The following is a 19,474-nucleotide window of genomic DNA, read 5'->3' on the forward strand; positions in this document are numbered from 1 at the left end:
CTGGGGTTAAGTGACTTGCCCAGGGTCATACAGCGAGGAAGTGTTAAGTGTCTGAGGCTAGATTTGAACTCAGGTCTTCCTGAATTCAGGGCTGGTGCTCTATCCACTGAGCCACCTAGCTGCCCCAACTTCAATAGGTTTTTAAACTGGAGTTCCTGCCTCACGTTTCTTCCTATTCCAATTCATCTTCCCCTCAGTTGTCAAAATGATTTTGCTAAACATTTAATCTTATTATGTCACCTCTCCCTAAACATACACCTCTCCAATGGGCTCCTTTAAGATAAAAAACAATGTTTTGCTTTTAAAGTTCTTCACAAACTGGCCCCTTGTCTTTCCAGTCTGTATAGATTTCTGTCCTTCAGTCACAATGGTATGCTTACGGTATTTGACAAAGAACAGGGCTCCCTCTCCTGCCTTTATGTTTTGTGTTGCCCTCGCGTCTATGTAACAATCTATATAGTTGTGTCCTTCATTAGAAACAATGTAATCTCCTTGGCAGAAAGAACTGTTTTTACTTTTTCTTTGTATCTTCAGTGCTTAACCCTTAGGTGTTCCATCAACGTTTGTTGATTGATGATCCCCACCATTATTTTGCATATAACTTTGAGCATCTCCAGATAAAGGACTTAGGCAACTGTCCTAACTTCTTTGGGGATATGGCTGCTCAATTGTAAAATAAAGAGTTTGAACTAGATGGACCGATAGCCTCTAAGCTCATATTAGCTCTTTGACCCTATGACTTTATCGGCCCTCAGTTTCCTGGTTTGTAAAATTAGGGATTTGACGGTTTCTTTAGTCCCGTCCAGCTTTGCCTCTGTTTCCCATCTGTAAAACAAGAGTCTGGATTCGATGACCTTTTAAGTTTGCAGTTCTACTAGTCTCTGATTTTATGATAAACCCTGGGGACCCTGCAATCTCCAAGCTTGAAAGTGACTTGGTGACACATTTTACTTATGCAAAAAAGCAAAAGACATAGGGACAAAGGAGCAACGTGGCTGCATCGGCACCTGTCCCTCACTCGGAAAAAAGGGTCAGCTCTCCAACCAGAAGCAACGTTTGAGTCTGGCGGGAGAGGGGTTGCAGGAAAGAAGCCGGAGGGGATAGGAGTGGGAGAGGTGGGAGGGGGGAGAATGGGGGGAGAGGGGGGAAAGGGCGGGGACCGCGCCGGAACCCAAATCCCGCGGTACCCGCAGCGTCGCCGGGGCCGGGTCCCAAAGAACGCTGCGCTCAGAGACAAGGCTGCACGGCGCAGTGGGACTGGCAGGGGGCGCACTCGGGAGGTGGGCGGTCTCCCTCCTTCCTCCCCCGAGGAGGCGGGGAGCGCGCGCGGAGGAGCCGGAGCCGGAGCCGGAGCCGGAGCCGGAGCGGGAGCCGAAGCCAAGGCAGGACGGATTGGTCCGACTGGAGTCCGGGCCGGGGCCGGGATCATGGGAGGTGAGGGAGAGGCCGGGATTGGGGAGGCCACGGAGGCTCGGGAGGCGATGGACAGGCCCACGGGAGAGGGGCGGGGCGGCCGGGCTTGGATCGCCGGCCCCGGGGCTCACCCCCGCTTTCCCCTTTAGTTTTGGGGAACAGTGAGACATTGGGGGGATGGTACGGCGGGAAGAGGGGCGGGGCAAAGGGATAGGAGGGGAGAGAAGGGGACCACTTGGGGTGAGGGCGCGGAGGGGAGAAAGGGGGGCTGGCAGCGGAGGGGGGGCGGTGGAACTAGCTGGAGAGAGAGAGAGAGAGGAACGGGATAGACGGGGGAGAAAGCCACGTTCTTCGCCCCTTCCCCATTCTCCCCTTCCTCATTCTCTTTCCTTCCAGTTCTCTCTCCATTCTTTCTCCCCTTCTTTATTCTCTCTTCCCCCATTATTTTTCCTTCTCATTTTGTCTCCCTCCGTTTTCCCTTGGCCTTCTCTCTCCCCTCTTTATTCTCTTTCTTTTCTATTTTTTCGTCTCTTTCTCCTTTCCCATTTTCTCCCTTCTTCTACATTCTTTATCTTTCCTTATTCCCTTTCTCCTTCTGTTCCCCCCTTTCACCATTCTCTCTCTTCTCTTTCCCATTCTTTTTTCTCCCCTCTCCATTATTTCTCTCCTCCCCATTCTCTTCCCACACTCCATTCCTCCTTCGCGCTGCAGGTGGTAGAGCAAGCTTGTCCCCCACATTGGAGGGGCAGACTCGGTTCCTTGGGATGGGTGAATCTGAGTCCTTATATCCTTCTGTCTCCTGCCTTTCCTAACCAAATCTTTGCTACCTTAATTTTCTTATCCTCACCCCCTTTCAGTAACTTCTCCTTCCTATCCCCCCCACTTAAATTTCACTTTTTCTCCTTCCTTGGTACCAGCTTCCTTTTTTTCACTTTCAAAACCACAAACCTCTTCACCTCTTTTTTCCCCTTAAACAAATCTGTTGCTTTCCCCTTCTTTCCAAAGAACATCTCAGCTTTTTTCCCTTGCTTTGTGTACTGCCAAACTTACCTAGCTCACACCTGCTTTCTTACCACTCAAATTTCATCCTCATTTCCCTGTTTCTCAACATAGACCATGGACATTATTTTCGAAATTACTTTTTCCCTCTATTTGGAAAATCAAAAACTGGTTCTTTAGGTAAGATCTGAAGAATAACATTGCCACTCTGATATTTTTGTGTGGGTTGCCATAAAAATATGTGTGTGTGTGTGTGTATGTATGTGTGTATGTGTGTGTATATCTGTGTTTTTTCTTTTTCTTTGAAAAGCAATTGGTGAGGTAACATTGATTATATTGGGGAGCAAACTGATTAATGAAGATGAAGTAATTAATAGAGTGTAAGGTTTCATTTTTTAAAAATCTTGTGTTTTGGCTTTTGGGTTAAATTCTGTAATATTTTTGTCAGTGATTTTCTTTGAACGGGCTTATATAGTCAGAAAACTTGAATTCTCTTTTGATATTAAATATATATATATATTATTAATTAATTTATTTATGCTAAAGCCTTGAGGTGGTCGTCTAAATAATGATAGTTTTGAGTTATTGGTATTATTAAGGAGACTTTATAACCATTATTTCTCTCTAGTTTTTCATTCCCTGTTATTTCTGAATATTCTTCAAAGAAAGGTTAATCTGGCTGGCTCTTTGAGTAAAAAGAATGCATTACTGCAAACATTAGAATTTAGGCTTGCTAAAACTTCAGAATGACCACAGGTTGGATAAGGATGCACCAAATTTCACTGGAATGAAACTTATTTTTATTACAAGCATGGAATGTATGATCAAGACATAATTTTTGTTAGAATATTGAGATGTTAATCGAACCTGATTTGATAATAAAGCAGTGATGTTGTTATTCCTTAGTTGGTCTCTACTGACCTCATTTGAGGTTTTCTTTGAAAAAGGACTGGAATAGTTTGTCATTTCAACTCATTTTACAGATGAGGAAAATGAGGCAAACTGGGTTACATGACTTGCCCAAAGAGGCCATATTTGAATTTGTGAAGATGAGACTTCTTGACTCCAGGCCCTGTATTCTTGCCTGTATTTAGTGATAGTGCCCAAATTTTTAAGTTTGTGAGAATTACCATTTGTTTTAAACTATAAGGAAGATAAAAAGCAAAAGCACTTAGCAGAGAACACCTTAATTTTTAATTATGGCATATTTTAAAGAGTACAAAAGCCATTTTCTTAAATATACTTTGTCAGACTTTTTGGGATGATGGGGGTGGAAAGGTTTATATTCTGGATTAAATAGAAGGGTTATGGTTTATCTTGGTAGAAGAACCAATCAACCAATCAGCAAACACTCATCAAGTGCTAAACATTGGAGATAATAAAAAGAAGCAAAAAGCATTTCTAGCTGTCAAAGAGTTAACACTTTCATGTGGAGACTCAAAAGATGGAAGAGAGGATTTTAGTTAGGACTTAACAGAAGTCTGAGAAACCAATAGGCAGTGATTAGGAAGAGCATTCCAGTCATTGGGAATTGACAGAAAAAAATGCCTGAAGTTGAGAGATGGAATATCTTGTTGGCAGGACAGTAAAGACACTGGTGTCATTGGATTAGATGAAGTAGTGGGGATCTATAAGGAAGACTTGAAATGTAGGAAGGGGCTAGTTTATTAAGGCTTTGAATACCAAAAAGGGAATTTTGCATTTGATCTTGGAGGCAGTGGTGATAGGTTGGATTGGATTTGTTTTTTAGGAAAAATCACTTTAGGGATGGAATGGAGAATGGATTGGAGTGGGGAGAGACTTGAGGCAGGCTGACTTATCAGCAAGATATTATAATAGTCCAGCTGCTTGTGTCAGAGTGGTACAGTGTCTCTGAAGAGAAGGAGGCATATTGGAGAGATGTTGTAAAGGTTAAATCATCAGGTTTTCGAAACAGATTGGATATGGATAGTGAGAAATAGTGAGAATAGAGGATGAGTCTTGGGTTTTGAGAGATGGAGAGAATGATGTTGCCTATAGTAATAGGGAAGGGAGGCAGAAGATTTGGGAGAGAGATACTACTCTCTTTGTTGGACATTTTCATTTTAAGATATCTACTGGACATCCACTTAAAAATATCCGAGGCACTTATGCTCTCTCAGGGTATAATTTAATCCAGTAAATATTTATTAAGCTTTTATCACATACAAGACATTATGCTCAGTAATGGACATATAAAGTCTCTAGGATTTGCATTCTGTGAGAGAATGCTACTTGTACTTTAATTATAGTACAAGGAAAATTGTAAAGAACAAGGGCCAACAGTGGTGGTAAGGGAAGGCTTCACAAATGAACCTGAATTGTGTCTTGAAGAGAGACAAGGATTATGAGAGGCAAAAATGAAGAAGGGATGTATTGTCAAAATAAGGGATAGTGTGTATGGATATCAAGAGGCTAAAGGTGAATTATTAATCCTGCAAGGACATTCTGGGGTACATGCAGAAGATGCTAGTTGGACATCTAATGCTTTCTACTTGTTGGGTATTTGGAGATAGAGCCTGTGCAAGAAGTATATAGCAAAATGGGGAAATTTGTTTCTCCGAGATGGCAGAAATTGTGAAATAGTGTCTGTGCAATTAGAAACAGCTAGTAGTCCAATTTTGTTGGAATGTGAAATATATGAAAAGTAGTGATGTGGCCTTAAATATCAGACTAAATAAGGAATTTGTATTTTATTCTATAATGATAGTTAACATTTAAATAGTGCATCCTATGTGCCAGATGCTGTGTTAAATACTTCACAATTATTATTTCATTTGATCCTCACAACAACTCTGGAAAGGTAGGGGCTATTATTTTTACTATTTTATACATGAGAAAACTGAAACAAAGATTTTGACTTGCCTAGGGTCACACAGCTAAGTGTTTGAGATTTGACTTGACTTTCTGTGACTCCAGGCCTAGAGCTCTAACCATTGTACCACCCACCTGCCACAAGGCAAGATGTAGGCAATAGGAAGCCATAGGGAAGTGGCATGATCTTAGAAAGATTATTTTGGCAATTATATGGAAGATTGATTGGAGAGGGGAGAGACTCAGAGTAGAGGAAGCAACTGGGAGGATATTACAATAGTTTAGGCAACTGGTGATGAAGACATATTAGGCTAATAGTCATAGTAGTAGAAAAGTAGAAGAGGTAAATTGGTACATATCCCTGGGGAAAGAGTTAGGAGAGGAGAGGATTGATAAAGAGGTTGGTTTTGTCAAAGAGAAGGCCATCTTTTTATCACAGACTAAAGTGAAGAAGGAAAGAATGGGCATTGATGTAGAGGAGTGTTAAGAGAAGAGAGATTGAGCTGCATATGACTATTTGCTCAATAAAGCAAGAGGCAACATTTGCTGGAAAAAAAAATTGGTGCTGAGAAGGTTTGGAACAGCTATCAGAGCATGGGATAGAATTGAAAGAATAAGTTTGCTATAATCTTAATTTGGTAATCTCAAGCATCAGACAAGAATTGTGTGGATGATTCAGAGTGCAGGTTTGGCTGGATGAAAATGGCAGTAAAAAAGGAGAACAAAGGAGTCAAGTGTGGAGGACAATGGAGAGCCTTATCAATTATCAGATCAAGATTATGAAGAGAGGAAAGGAGAGTCAGGAGAGATGAAGGACTGATCAGGATGGAGAAGCTGGAAGTTATAGGACAGAAGGAAAGAAGATTGTAGTGAGGACAAAGAATAAATTTAGGAGTAAAGCAGAGGAGGAAATGAAAGGATTTGGGATTCTTGTTATGAAGGTGGTGTCATTTAGGGTGATGGTAAAGTTTAGGGTATGGCCATCCTTATGAGTGATTAAAGTAGATTATTTTCCTTGGAGAAAGGTGAGGTAGTTGGGGAGGCTACTTACTTCTCCGTTCTGTTTGATTAATTAAGGACTTTTCTCCCCCATCTTTAAATCTGAGCTGGATTTGGAGTAGAAAAGGGAGTGAGATTCTGAGATTTACCTAATTTTTTTTTCTTTATTATCAAACTAATTTGAGCACCACCCATCTTTAAGCTGGGAATTGACTTATAGACATTGTATGTTGCATCAAATTACAAAAAGCTGGTGAAAGTTTGATTTATAAGAATATTGATATACTTTGGAAGGAATTATATAATTTGGTTCCAGAGACATTTATTGCTTATTATGTTAGGTACTAGAAGGGACCCTACATAGAATCACGGAATCACAGATTTAGAGCTGAAAGAGATGTTAGTAATCATTTAGTCTAGATCTCTTTAGGGATTTGTATGGATTATAATAATTTACTTTTATTATTTAAAATATTTTATACGTATATAACAATGCTGTGAGTTAGTTTTTTTTTTAATAGATGAAGAAACTAAGTCCTAGTCACAGTGTTAGTAAATGCTAATAAATGAATGCCTTTTCATTCTGTAATCCAAGACACTACATAATTAGATTTTAGAGTAGAAAATGAGTCCTAAAGGAATTTTGATGATTAGAGAAGAAGAGGAAAGATATTCAGGGGTGTGTTAGCAATATGAACAACAACATAGTAGTGGGAATGATTACAGGGAGGAACTTGAGTAGAACTGAAGATGGTTACTCAAAGGCAATGAGAAATTAATTTAGATAAGTTGAAGGTGTTTTGGGGGTCAAAGGATTCAAGTTTAAATCCTAATCTTGTCACTTACCTTCTGAGTCACTTACCTTAGGCAAGTCACTAGACTTCCATTGACTTCAGTTTCTTCTGTAAAATGGGGTTTCTGGATTAAATAACCTCTTGGGTTGTTTTTGGTTTTAGATCTAGCATCACAGGACGCTATAGGCAAGAGCCACTAAAGAGGGAGTTGAGTAATCCAGGAATAGGGGGAAGTAGGGTTCTTGATTAGAATATTTTTGGTGGGGATGAAGAGAAAGACAATGAAACATTTTGAAAGAAATAACAGAATTGTGTTGACAGATTGATAATATAAGTTAAGGAGAGGAAAGAATTGAAGATGACACCAAGGTTTTCAAGTTGGAAGCCTGGAAGGATTATAGTGCTATCAAGGGAAGTAATTTAACTAGTTTCCTTGTCCCTGGAGAAGATTTCATTTGATTTCTATAGAGCCAAAGATTGATCTGGAATGTGGAGAAAGGAGACAGGACAGTTGGACAGCCATTTGGCATCAGAATTTCATCTCTATCCTTGAGAACAGCAAAATAGTTCAGATTTCCTCACCTTCCCCTCTAACAAATAAATTGTTAGTAAACAAATGCAAAAGACAACTTAATAGGGAAATATTTAGAAATACACCTCTTAAACCAAGAAAAGGAATTTAATGGAAATTTTTTTTTTCTTTTGGAAACATTTTAAGAAAAACTGTAGTTGGAGAATATGTGATTTTCTTTTTCACTCTTTAGAATTTTAGAAACATGGGTTGAGCTGGGACAAAAAGGAGAGAAATTGAAGCTTAGTGGGGAAAATAAAGCATAATGGACAGATATGTTTTGTTGAGCATATGAAATGGTAAATGAAGTCAATGTAGAAATACATATACAGAAACTTTATTTTAGATTTGCATCTGATTTTATTGGTCTTAGGATTCCCAGGGTGAAACTGCCTGTCCTTATGCAGAGGGACATGAGAGAGACATTAGCTGTCTGTAATCTTAGAGAGCTCCCTGGAGCACTGAAATATATGGGACCTAAGAAAAATTTGAAGCAAGTCAGATTTCACATATTGGCTATTACTTTTCAGATATTTACACTTGGGTTTCTTAGTTATGAGATACACTGTGGCGATGTTGTTAGCACCCTGGGTACCTTGGAATCAGCCGGAGTCAGAATAAGCAAAAGTCTTTATTCTTGGTCTTTAGTGGTAGAAGTAAAGAGAGTGGACAAGTGGGATCTCTGCAGCCTCACCTCTTCTCTTTGGCAGAAGTGACCCTGGCTAGTCTCACTGCACCTCCTAGTCCCTCCCACAATTCTCTGTATACACTAAATGATTGGGCCAGCACAGGATAGTAGGTAGGGCCATTTTCCAAGCATATTCTTATAGAGTATTGTCCAATCAGTAATTAGCCTCAAGTGCTCGATTGTTTGACCCCAGTGCATTGACCCAAGAGTTTCAGCCTTTACAATACACATATAATGTGTAGAGTTGAAAGAATATTGGCCACATCAAGTCAGCTAGCCACATGATTTCATTAAGTCACTTGACTTCTCTTGGCTTCATTTTCCTCTTCTGTAAAATTGCTAGGTTAGAATAATAATCTCTAAGGTTTCTTTCATTAAAAAAAATGTGTGTGTGTATATATATATATATATATATATATATATATATATATATATATATATAAAATCAAAACTTTTTATTTTCAAAACATGCACAGATAATTTTTCAACATTGACCCTTGCATAGCCTTGTGTACCAAATTTTCCTTTCCTTACCTTCCACATATATATATATATATATACATATATATATAATAGCCTTTATTTTTTCTAAATGCATGCAAATAGAGTTTTCAATATTGACCTAGGCAAAACTTTGTGTTCCAAATTTTTCTCTCTCTCTTCTCTCTCCCCTCCCCTAGACAGTAAACAATCTAATATGAGGTTAAACATGTGCATTTCTTCTAAATTTTCATATTCATCATGCTGTGCAAGAAAAATCAAATCAAAAGGGAAAAAAAACATGAGAGGGAAAAGAACTGAAGCAAGCAAACAACAACAACAATAGTGAAAAAAACCCAACAACTATGATTTGATTCACATTCAGTCTCCATAGTTCTCTCTTTGGATGCAGATGGCTCCTTCCATCACAAATCAATTGAAATTGCCTTGAACTACCCCAGTGTTGAAAAGAGCCAGTCCATCACAATTGATCATTAAAACATACTCTTCTTGTTGCTGTGTACAGAGTTCTCTTGGTTCTACTCACTTTACTTAGCATCAGTTCATGTAAGTCTTTCCAGGCTTTTCTGAAATCAGCTTGCTCATTATTTCTTATAGAACAATTAATATTCCATTACAGTCATATGCCATAGCTTATTTGCCATCCCCCAGCTGATGGGCATCCATTCAGTTTCTAGTTCTTTGCCACTACAAAAAGGTCTGTTACAAAGATTTTTGCACATGTGGGTCCTTTTCTCTTTTTTTAATGATCTCTTTGGGATACAGACTTAATGGAGATACTGCTGGATCAAAAGGTATGCACAGTTTGATAGCTTTTTGAGCATAGTTTTACATTGCTCTTCAGAATAGTTCACAACTCTATCAATAATGTATTGGTATTACAGTTTTCCCATATCCCCTTCAACATTTATCATTATCTTTTCCTTGTCATCTTAGCCAATCTGAGAGGTCTGAAATGGTACCTCAGAGTTGTCTTAATTTGCATTTCTCTAATCAATAGTGATTTACAGCATTTTTCATATAACTAAAAATGGCTTTAATTTCTTCATCTGAAAACTGTTCATATTCTTTAACTTTTTATCATTTTGGGAATGACTCATTTCCTTATAAATTTGAGTCAATTCTCTCTATATTTTAGAAATGAGGCCTTTAACAGAAATACTAGATGTAAAATTTTTTCCCCCTCCTTTCTACTTCCCTTCTAATATTGGCTGCATGGTGTTTGCTTGTACAAAAGCTATTCAATTTAATATAATGAAAATTATTCATTTTGTATTTCATAATATTTTCTTTTGGCCATAAATTCTCCCTTTTTCACAGCTCTGAGAGGTAGAATATTCCTTGTTCTTCTGATTTGCTTATATTATCACCCTTTATATCTAAATCAAGAGCCCATTTCAACCTTATCTTGGTATAGGGTATTAGGTGTTGATGAATGCCTCACTTCTGCCATACTATTTTCCAGCTTTCCCAGCAATTTTCGTCAGATAGTGAGTTCTTATCCTAGAAACTGGAGTCTTTGGGTTATAAAATAACAGATTACTCTATTTATTGACTATTGTGTCTAAAAACTATTATTCTATGATTTGTAACTTTTTATGTTTTCAGTTCTTTAGCGGAAGTAATAAACCAGATTGCCACTTTCTCTCCTCTCCTTCATCCAGAAAACCTCTCTTGCTTATTGTAGAGATGCAGTTAAATTCTAGACACCAGCTCCTTAGTATAAGAATGTGTTTTCATTGGTATGGATACTGTGTTTTTATTTTGTACGCCATTTTGACTGCCTTGCAGCTGTGCACAGTTCTTTATCTTTTGCATTATCTTCAAGATGTAAATAATGTCCCAAATTCCATGCTTTCATTGGGGCAGCATAATTTGATGGAAGGAATGCTTCAGCATTTGGAATCAGGTCAGAACTGAGTTCAAATAACCTCTCAATCACTAATTTTTTAAAACCATACTGCTCTGTATCTCCCCAGTTCTTAACCAGATGTTGCCTGAATTTCAATGAATGTACTTTTTACTACTTTTTGAAAGTACTTTATTCCAAATTAATATATAAAAAAGAAAAAAAAAACACTTTAACTTTGGTTACTCAGGTCTTATATATATATTTTGGGAGAGGCTGTATTGTATAGTTGTTAGAGCACTGAAGTTAGTCAGCCAGACCCAGGCTGGAATACTTCCTCAAATGCTTAAGTAACTGTGACCTCTTGAGAATTATTTAATTATTGCAAACCTTTTCCTTATCTGAAAATAGTGTTGATACCAATCTTAGTGGTTTGTTACAAATATCAAAGCACTTTGAAAACCATATAGCACTATAGGAATATGAGTTGTGGGTGGTATTATTGGAGCAGGAAGAAACTTGAAGAGGGAAGAAAGATCAAAGCTTTAGTTTTTTTGTTTTTTGTTTTTTGTTTTTTTAATGATTTTACTTGCACTTGTCTTTGGCTGCTTTATTTTTTTTTTTAATTCTGTGCCTAATTAAAATAAAGATCCAAAAAGTCAAAATATGATACATTATACTAAAATTTAGGGCATAAATGTTTGATTTTTATAGATTTCTTTATGGATGAAAAATCATTGTCTCTTATTGTAGTGATAATCTAATATAGCATATAACTTGTTCAACAAAAAAGGGAACTTAAATGTTCTCTTTCTTTCTGTTCACTTAATTTCCTATCTCCCAAGTTAGTATATTTTCTTCTTTTGTATATCATATCCTACTACCCACTCATTATCTTAAAACAGCTGCATTAATTGATGGATTTTAATGACTATTTACTATAAGTAATTGTGGTTTGTTAGGCTAAGTATAGTACATGCTTTTTCCATGCTTTTTAGTTTAGAGAACATTGACTATCTGTGGAAATACTTGAAGAAGGGAATTTTACCCACTGGGACTCATTCCTTTCTCCCTACATCTGATTTGGTTCTATTCCCAGGTAGTACTTAGGCTATAAATAGAGGCTGTCAATCGAATGCCAGCAAGTAGTTAGTGAAGAAAATGAAAACTGTCTTTACTCTTTGGGGTATATGGCAGATTGCTGATAGAGATTCTGTGGAGCTATAAAATTGGAATTTTAAAGCTGGTTTGAATTTTTTTTTCCTGTTAAATTTTTATCATCAACATTAGTTATAAGTGCTAAGTGGTCCATAGCCATGTTGCTACTGAATGTCACCCTTTAGTCAAGGGGTAGATGGAAGTTCAATTAAAATGAAAGTTTAGAGCTGAAGTTCCAGCATTTGGTGTTTGCCTTTTTCAGACAACCTCTTATGCTTGCTTGTTCTTGCCTCAGAAAGGCCTCTTCCTATCTCATTGGTTCCTTTTTACATTGTTGGATCACACGATCAGGGATGTACCATTGGAAATACTGGCTATAGGGAGCCTGATGATAATGTATCATGATAGACTAAGGTCTCCTAGCCAATCCTTAGATTTATGGGTGTTCATTCTTATATAGAGGGTCAGCTCAGTCCACATTTATTGTTCCTAGGTAGGCAGTAGAAAAAGGTACTGTATAGCAATTTCTTGAAAACTTTGAAGCTAGGCTTTAAAATGCTAATTTGCATTGGTTCTGAAAATCTAATGTTCTTGTTGACCCCAAATTTGTATTAGGAGCCTTAGATTACTAAAGGTAATACTATTGCAACAGGAGGAATTATTGAAACTATTGCTGTAATTCATAAGGGAAGATTTTGCCTTCTTATCCTAGGCTTTCATCCTCTTGTAGTTCTTACAGCTATTTCTCCAGCTTTTATATGCCATCTGACTAAATTATTTAGCGGTAATAGGGATTGAAGAGGGAGAGATTTATGGATCATCCTTTATAATGCTGGTGTATATATACATGTATATATTTTAGTTTTTATTTTTCTATATGTGTATGTGTATATATACTTAAAACATTTATTTAAATTTTTTGAATTGCATAATCTCTCCCTTCTTCAACCCCCTCCTTGATCCATTGAGAAGGCAAATAGTAAGATATCTATTATACATGTGAATTCCCGTAAAACATTTCCATATTAATCAAGTTACTGAAAAAGAAAGTGGGAAAAAAAGTTTGTCTCTACCCAGAGCTCATTATTTATTTCTCTGTGTGTATATATCATTTTTCATTATGAGTCCTTTGGAATTGTCTTGGTTCATTGTATTGATTGGAGTAGCTAAGTCTTTCATAGTTTATTACTGTTAAAATGTTTCAGTTCCAATGTTTACCTGGTATTGCCCATTGGTTTTTTTTTTTTTTTAAGCTATCCCCTTTGCCATTTCTTACAGAATGGTAATAGTAGTCCGTTACAGTCACATACCACAACTTATTTAGCTATTCTCCCAGTTGATAAGTGCATGTGGATTCATTTTCAATATATACTTTACTGATATGCTAAGGATTTGATTTCTGAGTTAGTAACTCTGTGGTCAGGGCAGCTAGGTGGCATTGTAGATAGATTCATGTTCCTGAGTTCAAATACAGCCCAATTAGTTGTTATCCTTCTTTCTAGAAGAGGATCAAAATGACATCACTATGTTAGGGTCTAGTTACAGTGTATTTGTAGCTTGGAAAGCTCTACCACAGGTTGGACACAAACATGGAGGTACTTCTCTAACTGCATCTTGTGTTTCTTCTGAGCTAATTCAGTTCTGCTTTGCTTGTAGAGCACAGCACCTTCCCTGATGAGGGCCTGCCATGCTGGGTGGTCCTGGTAAGTGTCTCCCATATCATATAATGAGTTCTGAAGTCTTCAGATACTAGCTGTATGACTCTGAGGAAGTCACTTAACCCTGTTTACCTCAGTTTCTCATCTGTAAGTGAACTAGAGAAAGAAATAGCAAATTATTCCAATATCTTTGCCTAGAAAACTTCAAATGATTGAACAATAATAATCTGGTCACAGACAAGTGTGTGGTCACGTAAATTGTGTCAGGAGAACACACATGGGATACATGGGCAATTGAGAGGTGTATAAGCAGAACACAAGACACAAAAGGAATGAAATATACCTTTGGATTAAAGACTTGCCTCATCCATCAGTGTCAATGCAAGAGGTCCTGAATTCTGAATTGTTAAAATCATTAAGCTGCACACTGCAACATTCCACATTCCTTAGAGCCACAATTATACTCTATATATCCTTTCCCTTAGAGTATAATTGTTTACTATCTGTAACCTTTGGGCAAGTGATTTAATCTTTCTGGGGTATAGATTCTTCATTTTTAAAGTGAGGTAGTTGGACTAAATGTAATGCCGAAGAAACTGATACAAGATTGAGATTAGAGAGTTTTAAATATTTTATTTGAAAGGGAGAGATTTACTGGGACCAAATGGATCCATGGTTTGGTCTCAGGGTTGAATGAGATTATTGTCTCCAAGAATCAAGCAGCCAAAGTGAGTTCTCAATGACATATATATATATACACATGGCTCAGCTACAGGAGTAGATCGAGGCAGGCAGGGGTGGAGTCGGAGCACTGAGAGCAGGAAAAATCCCGTTCTGACAGGGTGGGGAAGGCACCTGGGATGGGGATGATATAATGAGGGGAGGCCCTGGAGGGGGAGAGGCACCTGATATTCTAATGATGTCTAAGATATAAGATCTTTATCCTGATTCTGATGATTAAGAGAGAAAGATGCTGTTGCAGGATTGAGTATTACAATTAGGAACTGAGGCAGAACAATTTAGGGAAACTGAGTCAGGACAATAAAAGGGAATTGTGGCACAACATAAGTGACCTCTAAGGTCCCTTTCAGCTTCAAATCTATGATCATATTGCTTGAGCACATTACATTGTTGAAGAAAGAAATAAATGAATTTTGAGAGTTGGAAGTTAGTTACTTGTGGGAATAACTGTATTTAAATATAATTGATTTCCTTTGTAAACTCCTGCATTTTAATGTATTCATTTTAATAACATTCTGAGAAGGGGGGCGATAGGCTTTACTCAGCAGCCAAAGAGGTCAAAGACACAGAAAAGGTTAAGAGTCTGTGGCCTGTAGAAACGGGAGGTAGAAGTGGAGAGAAAAAGCAGAGAATTATGTGAGTTGTTTTGGGTCACAAAGCTATGTATCAAACGTGGGAATGAATCCAGGTCTTCTGACTCTGGGATCCTCTCTTATCTTTTGGTCCCAGGTGTTAAATTTATAGATAAGAAAAATTATTCAGATTCTGTCTCGTTCTTAATGCTGAGCAAACTATGTAATCTCTGTGTCTTAAGCAATTTGTTAAGAATGAAGTACTGACTGATTGCTGATCTATATTAGTAAAGGTTCTTGGCAGCTAGGGTGGAGTGCTGGACCTATAGGTCTTCCTCAGTTCAAATCTGGCCTTAGATGTACTTACTAGCTGGATGATCCTGAGCAAGATAATTAGCCCATTTTGCCTAAGTTTCTTCATCTGTAAAACGAGATGGGGAAATAAAGGGCAAACCACTGTAATATCTTTGCAAGAAAACCCCAAATGGAGTCATGAAGAATGGGATACAATTGAGAAACGTCTGAGCAACAACAAATTAGTGAAGGGAATTTCCACATGGGAAAAATTTTTATGCAGATGAAATCAGTTTCTGGGAGTGAGAGGAATAGAGGCAGGATTATTGGGCTGTTGCAGTCATTCTGGCATGTAGTGTGATTCATGAGAATAGAAGGGATTTAGTAGTTAAAAAGGTGGACTTCAACACTTGACAGATTGTTCTGTGTGTGTGTGTGTGATAAATCAAAGTTTTGAACCAGGGAGTCAAGTTGCCATCACCAGAAACAGAAAAAGGGCACTGATGGCATACTTTCTGACATTTTGATTTTTAGATGTTGATCATGTTTGAGGCATCCGTAGATGAGTTGGAGCTGAAGTTTATCTCTGCAGAGGTCATGGAGATTTGAGAAACATCTATTTTGAGGTAGGTTGTAATTGAGGCTGTGGGTATCAATGAGATGGCCAAAGGAGAGGGTAGAGAGAGAAGAGTTCAAAAAGGATTCACTTAAGATTCTATGACATTTTTATTTTGATAGTATTCTTAATTGCCTTCAAGGATTGTGACTTAGATTTGCTAGTTAGTCCAATTTAGTGGCCACTTTAAAAAAATAAATTTTTTATTAAAGCTTTTTTTAAACTTCTAATAATATTTTTAATGACAAAAAAGGAGAAAGAAAAAAATAGCATAATTAGTGAATACAATATAAAAATCTGAAAATTTGTGCAATGTACAGCACTTCACTCTATATAAAAGTTGAAGTGGGAGTGGCTTCTCATATAATTTCTTTCAAGTCACGAGTGTCTACTTTTTACAGGCATAGTTTATAAGAATACTTGTTAGTGTAGACTTCTGCAGTGAATCCTCTTCCTCTCTTTTGGAAATAAACATATGAAAAGTTAAGTTCTGATATGTGAGATAACACTTAAAATGTAGTATAAAAACTTGCATTTTTAATTGACAGATAAATGGTCTAGATGAATAATTTCCAACCTTTAAGATGAGGCTTATGGGATAGAGGTAGGACTAAAGAGGGGTGTTTTGAAATTATTGCAGAGTTCACATATCTTTATGTGTATCAAGAGCTGTAATTTTGATCTTTAGACCCAGCAAAATATGCAGTGTGACATATAATAAGTGAGCAAAGGCACCTTAAGTATACTGAATAAATAATTCCTTACACAATAATGTTTTTCAAATATATGAGTGCTGTTGTGATTAATAACACATACTTTCATTTGTGTTACTGAATTCATAGTTGCTTTCTGTCAACATATATTCCCTCAACCAATAGATTGTAATTATATAATTATCCTGTAAAGGCCAGTACATTTAAAAAAAAAAATCTTAAGAAGTGCTCTCTTAGTGTGATTGTGAACTACTGGTCTAAACCAGTGAGCCATAAACTTTTTTGATTGTACACTTTTCTTAATAAAAAAAGATTTTGAGCACCTCATATATGTATATGTAACTTATTAATTATATGTGTCTACTATCATACCAATAATTATATCTTATAAAAATTATACAAAATAGAAATTTAAAAATGATGAGCTAAAGATGAAATAATATTCTAGAGTGGTTATGGAGCCACTAGAGTTTATTGAATAGGGGAGTGATTTGGTGAAACTTATACTTTGGGAAAATCACTGGCACCTAATTGGAAGTTTCAGAGAAAGGATTTAATTGAGGGAGGCAGATAGATCATTTAGGAGGCTATTGCAGTAGTCCAGGTAAGATGTAAGTGGTGGCCATGTGAGTAGAGAACAAGCAGATACAAGAGACATTGTGGAGATAGCAACAACAATATTTGCCTAGTGATTGGATATGTAGGGAGAAGAAGAGTGAGAACTTGAAGATGACATCAAAGTTACGAGTGGGAGATTGGAGGAGTGGTGGTGCTCTTAATAGAAATGGGGAAGTTTAGAAGAAGGGCAGGTTTGGGAGGAACAATAACAAGATCTGCTATGAATATTGCAACTTATCTATAATTGGTCAATCTCTGAGACTCATTTTGCCTACCCAAAATGAAAATAATAGAGGCAGAGGTCTTACTGTGCACTGCCCCAAACCAGAGCTTACTTTCTGAGGGGTACCTGCAGTAGCTACAAAGTTATCTGAGGGATAGGAGATGGATATGCTGGTGAGAAAATTTTCCAATGGCATCTCTGAAGCTGGATTGTGGGTACTCACTCAATTAAATTATAATTGCCCCAAGAGACCAATGCTTTCTGCAAAATGCTTGGAGAAAGTTGGGGAATAAGGGTAGATGTGATTTGTTGGAGATAAATTTTGTAACCTTTCTTCCCAATCTCTGATTAGATGATTGTGTGTGTGTGTGTGTGTGTGTGTGTGTGTGTGTGTGTGTGTGTGTGTATATGTGTGTAGATATCCTCTCCCCCAACCCCCCTCCACCATTTGGGTCAAGCTACACTTTCCAGAGAGACTCTGGGCCTTAACTTTGGAGATGACTGTTCTAAGCAATACGGGGATTTAGAAGAGCATTACTAGGTAAAATGGTCAGAAAGTAGAAGGAGTAGACCTTAAACTGGACCTTGAAAAACATTGATTCTTTCAGTAGGCAGAAATAAGTGTGGGGTGGGGGGGAGCCAACATTTTAGGTAGATAGAATATTCTGAGCCAGGAGTATGGCAAGTGCTCCTTGTTTGGAGGAATGAATAGATCAGTTTTGCTAAGATGCAATTCCTTATACATAGCAAGTGAAAATGAATATTTCATGTTGAATGAATATAGCAGAAGGCCTCTATATTGAGAAATAGTAAAATAAGAAGTTGGACAAGTTGGTTGGGTTATAGATAGCTTTAAAGGCCAGTCTAAAGGGTTTTGATTTTTTAGGAAGTGGAGAGCCTTTGAAGATTTTTGACCTATTTGAGATTTTAAGTAATCTAATCAAAGCAGTGTTTTAGAAACACTTTTCTGTTGAATTGGGGCAGCTTGGTGGTGCAGTAGATAAGAGTGCTGGGCCTGAATACAGAAAAATTCATATTCCAGAGTTCAAATTTGCTTAGACACTTACTGGCTGTGTCACTTGACCTTGGTTGCCTCAGTTCTCCATACATATAATATGACCTAGAGAAAGAAATAGCCAACCATTTCAATATCTTTAAGAAAACTTCAAATGGGGTCACAATGAGTCAGACATGATTGAAATAGAACTGAACAATAATAACAAAAATCTCCTAAATTCTTTGTGAACATACTTCACCATGTTAATTTGTGCTTTGCAACCAAATGCAGTGTTGACAGTGATCATCTAAAACCTTCCATATGCTGATGTATGTTTATATGTACTTATGACTCATGAGCAGAATAGTGTTCAACAATTGTTAGTTTGTTTTGCCAGGTCTGTGTTTTGCTTTAGTCTTTCTGGCATGAATAGTGTGTCTTCCTATAGTGTTTTCCTTAGTAAACATCTGCATTTGTCTTGACTTTGAATGTTACTTATATTATAGATAAGATCTCAGAATAATCAACCCTTCTAAAAGAAAGACAGCCCAGTTAACAGAAGTCAGTGCTATTTTTAGAAAGAGGTTATTTTAGGAACAGAAATCAAACCAGTTCTGTATGCTTTGATTCTCACCCTTTTAGGAAGTGGTATTGATATATGTTGCTGTTTTTGTTGATTACTTCACTTGCCTAGCTCATCCAAATGTCACATTTCAGAAGAAATTTCAGTCCAGTAATGCTCAAAAAGCAGCATGGTATATATAATAGAAAGTTCATTGGACTATAGAAGGGAAGGAGAAGGGAACATGCATTTATATAGCACTTACTGTGTATCGGGACTATTCTTTACAAATATTATCTCAATCAATCCTCATAACAAAGCCTGTGAGGTAGGTGCTGTTATTTGTTATACCCATTTTGCACTTGAGACAACTGAGGCAGACAAGTTAAATGATCTGCGCAGGTCACATAGTAAGTTTTTCCTGATTCCAGGTTCAGTGCTCTGTTCTGTGTGCCACCCATCTATCTGATGTCCATTCCTTTAATTAATGTAAAAATTTTGTAAAGTCATGTAGTTTGTTTCATTAGGAACAATCATTGACAAAAACTTAACTTTTATGAGCAGCATGCTACCACATTATTTAGTAACTGAAGAATGTAACACAATGAGTTTTAAAATGGCATAACAGATAGTTATGGCAGCAGCTTTGCTAAGTGACTTTTGTGTCTCTTATTGT

At 37.3% G+C, this 19,474-nt stretch overlaps 1 protein-coding gene across 10 annotated transcripts in view; it reads left to right on the forward strand.

The window, feature by feature from the left end:
• Positions 1–1,237: 1,237 nt before the first annotated feature.
• PXYLP1 (2-phosphoxylose phosphatase 1) overlaps positions 1,238–19,474 on the forward strand; it is a 53,546-nt gene continuing 35,309 nt past the window's right edge. The window contains exons 1-3 of one of the 10 annotated variants that reach the window (XM_074301676.1): positions 1,308–1,434; positions 13,461–13,507; positions 15,604–15,695. The gene's annotated coding sequence lies outside the window, so the exon portion shown is untranslated. The other 9 variants (XM_074301677.1, XM_074301678.1, XM_074301674.1 and 6 more) reach the window with 9 other exon arrangements.

The sequence above is a fragment of the Sminthopsis crassicaudata genome, chromosome 3 (genome assembly GCF_048593235.1).
Source record: "Sminthopsis crassicaudata isolate SCR6 chromosome 3, ASM4859323v1, whole genome shotgun sequence".
In the NCBI taxonomy this organism is placed as follows: Eukaryota; Metazoa; Chordata; class Mammalia; order Dasyuromorphia; family Dasyuridae; genus Sminthopsis; species Sminthopsis crassicaudata.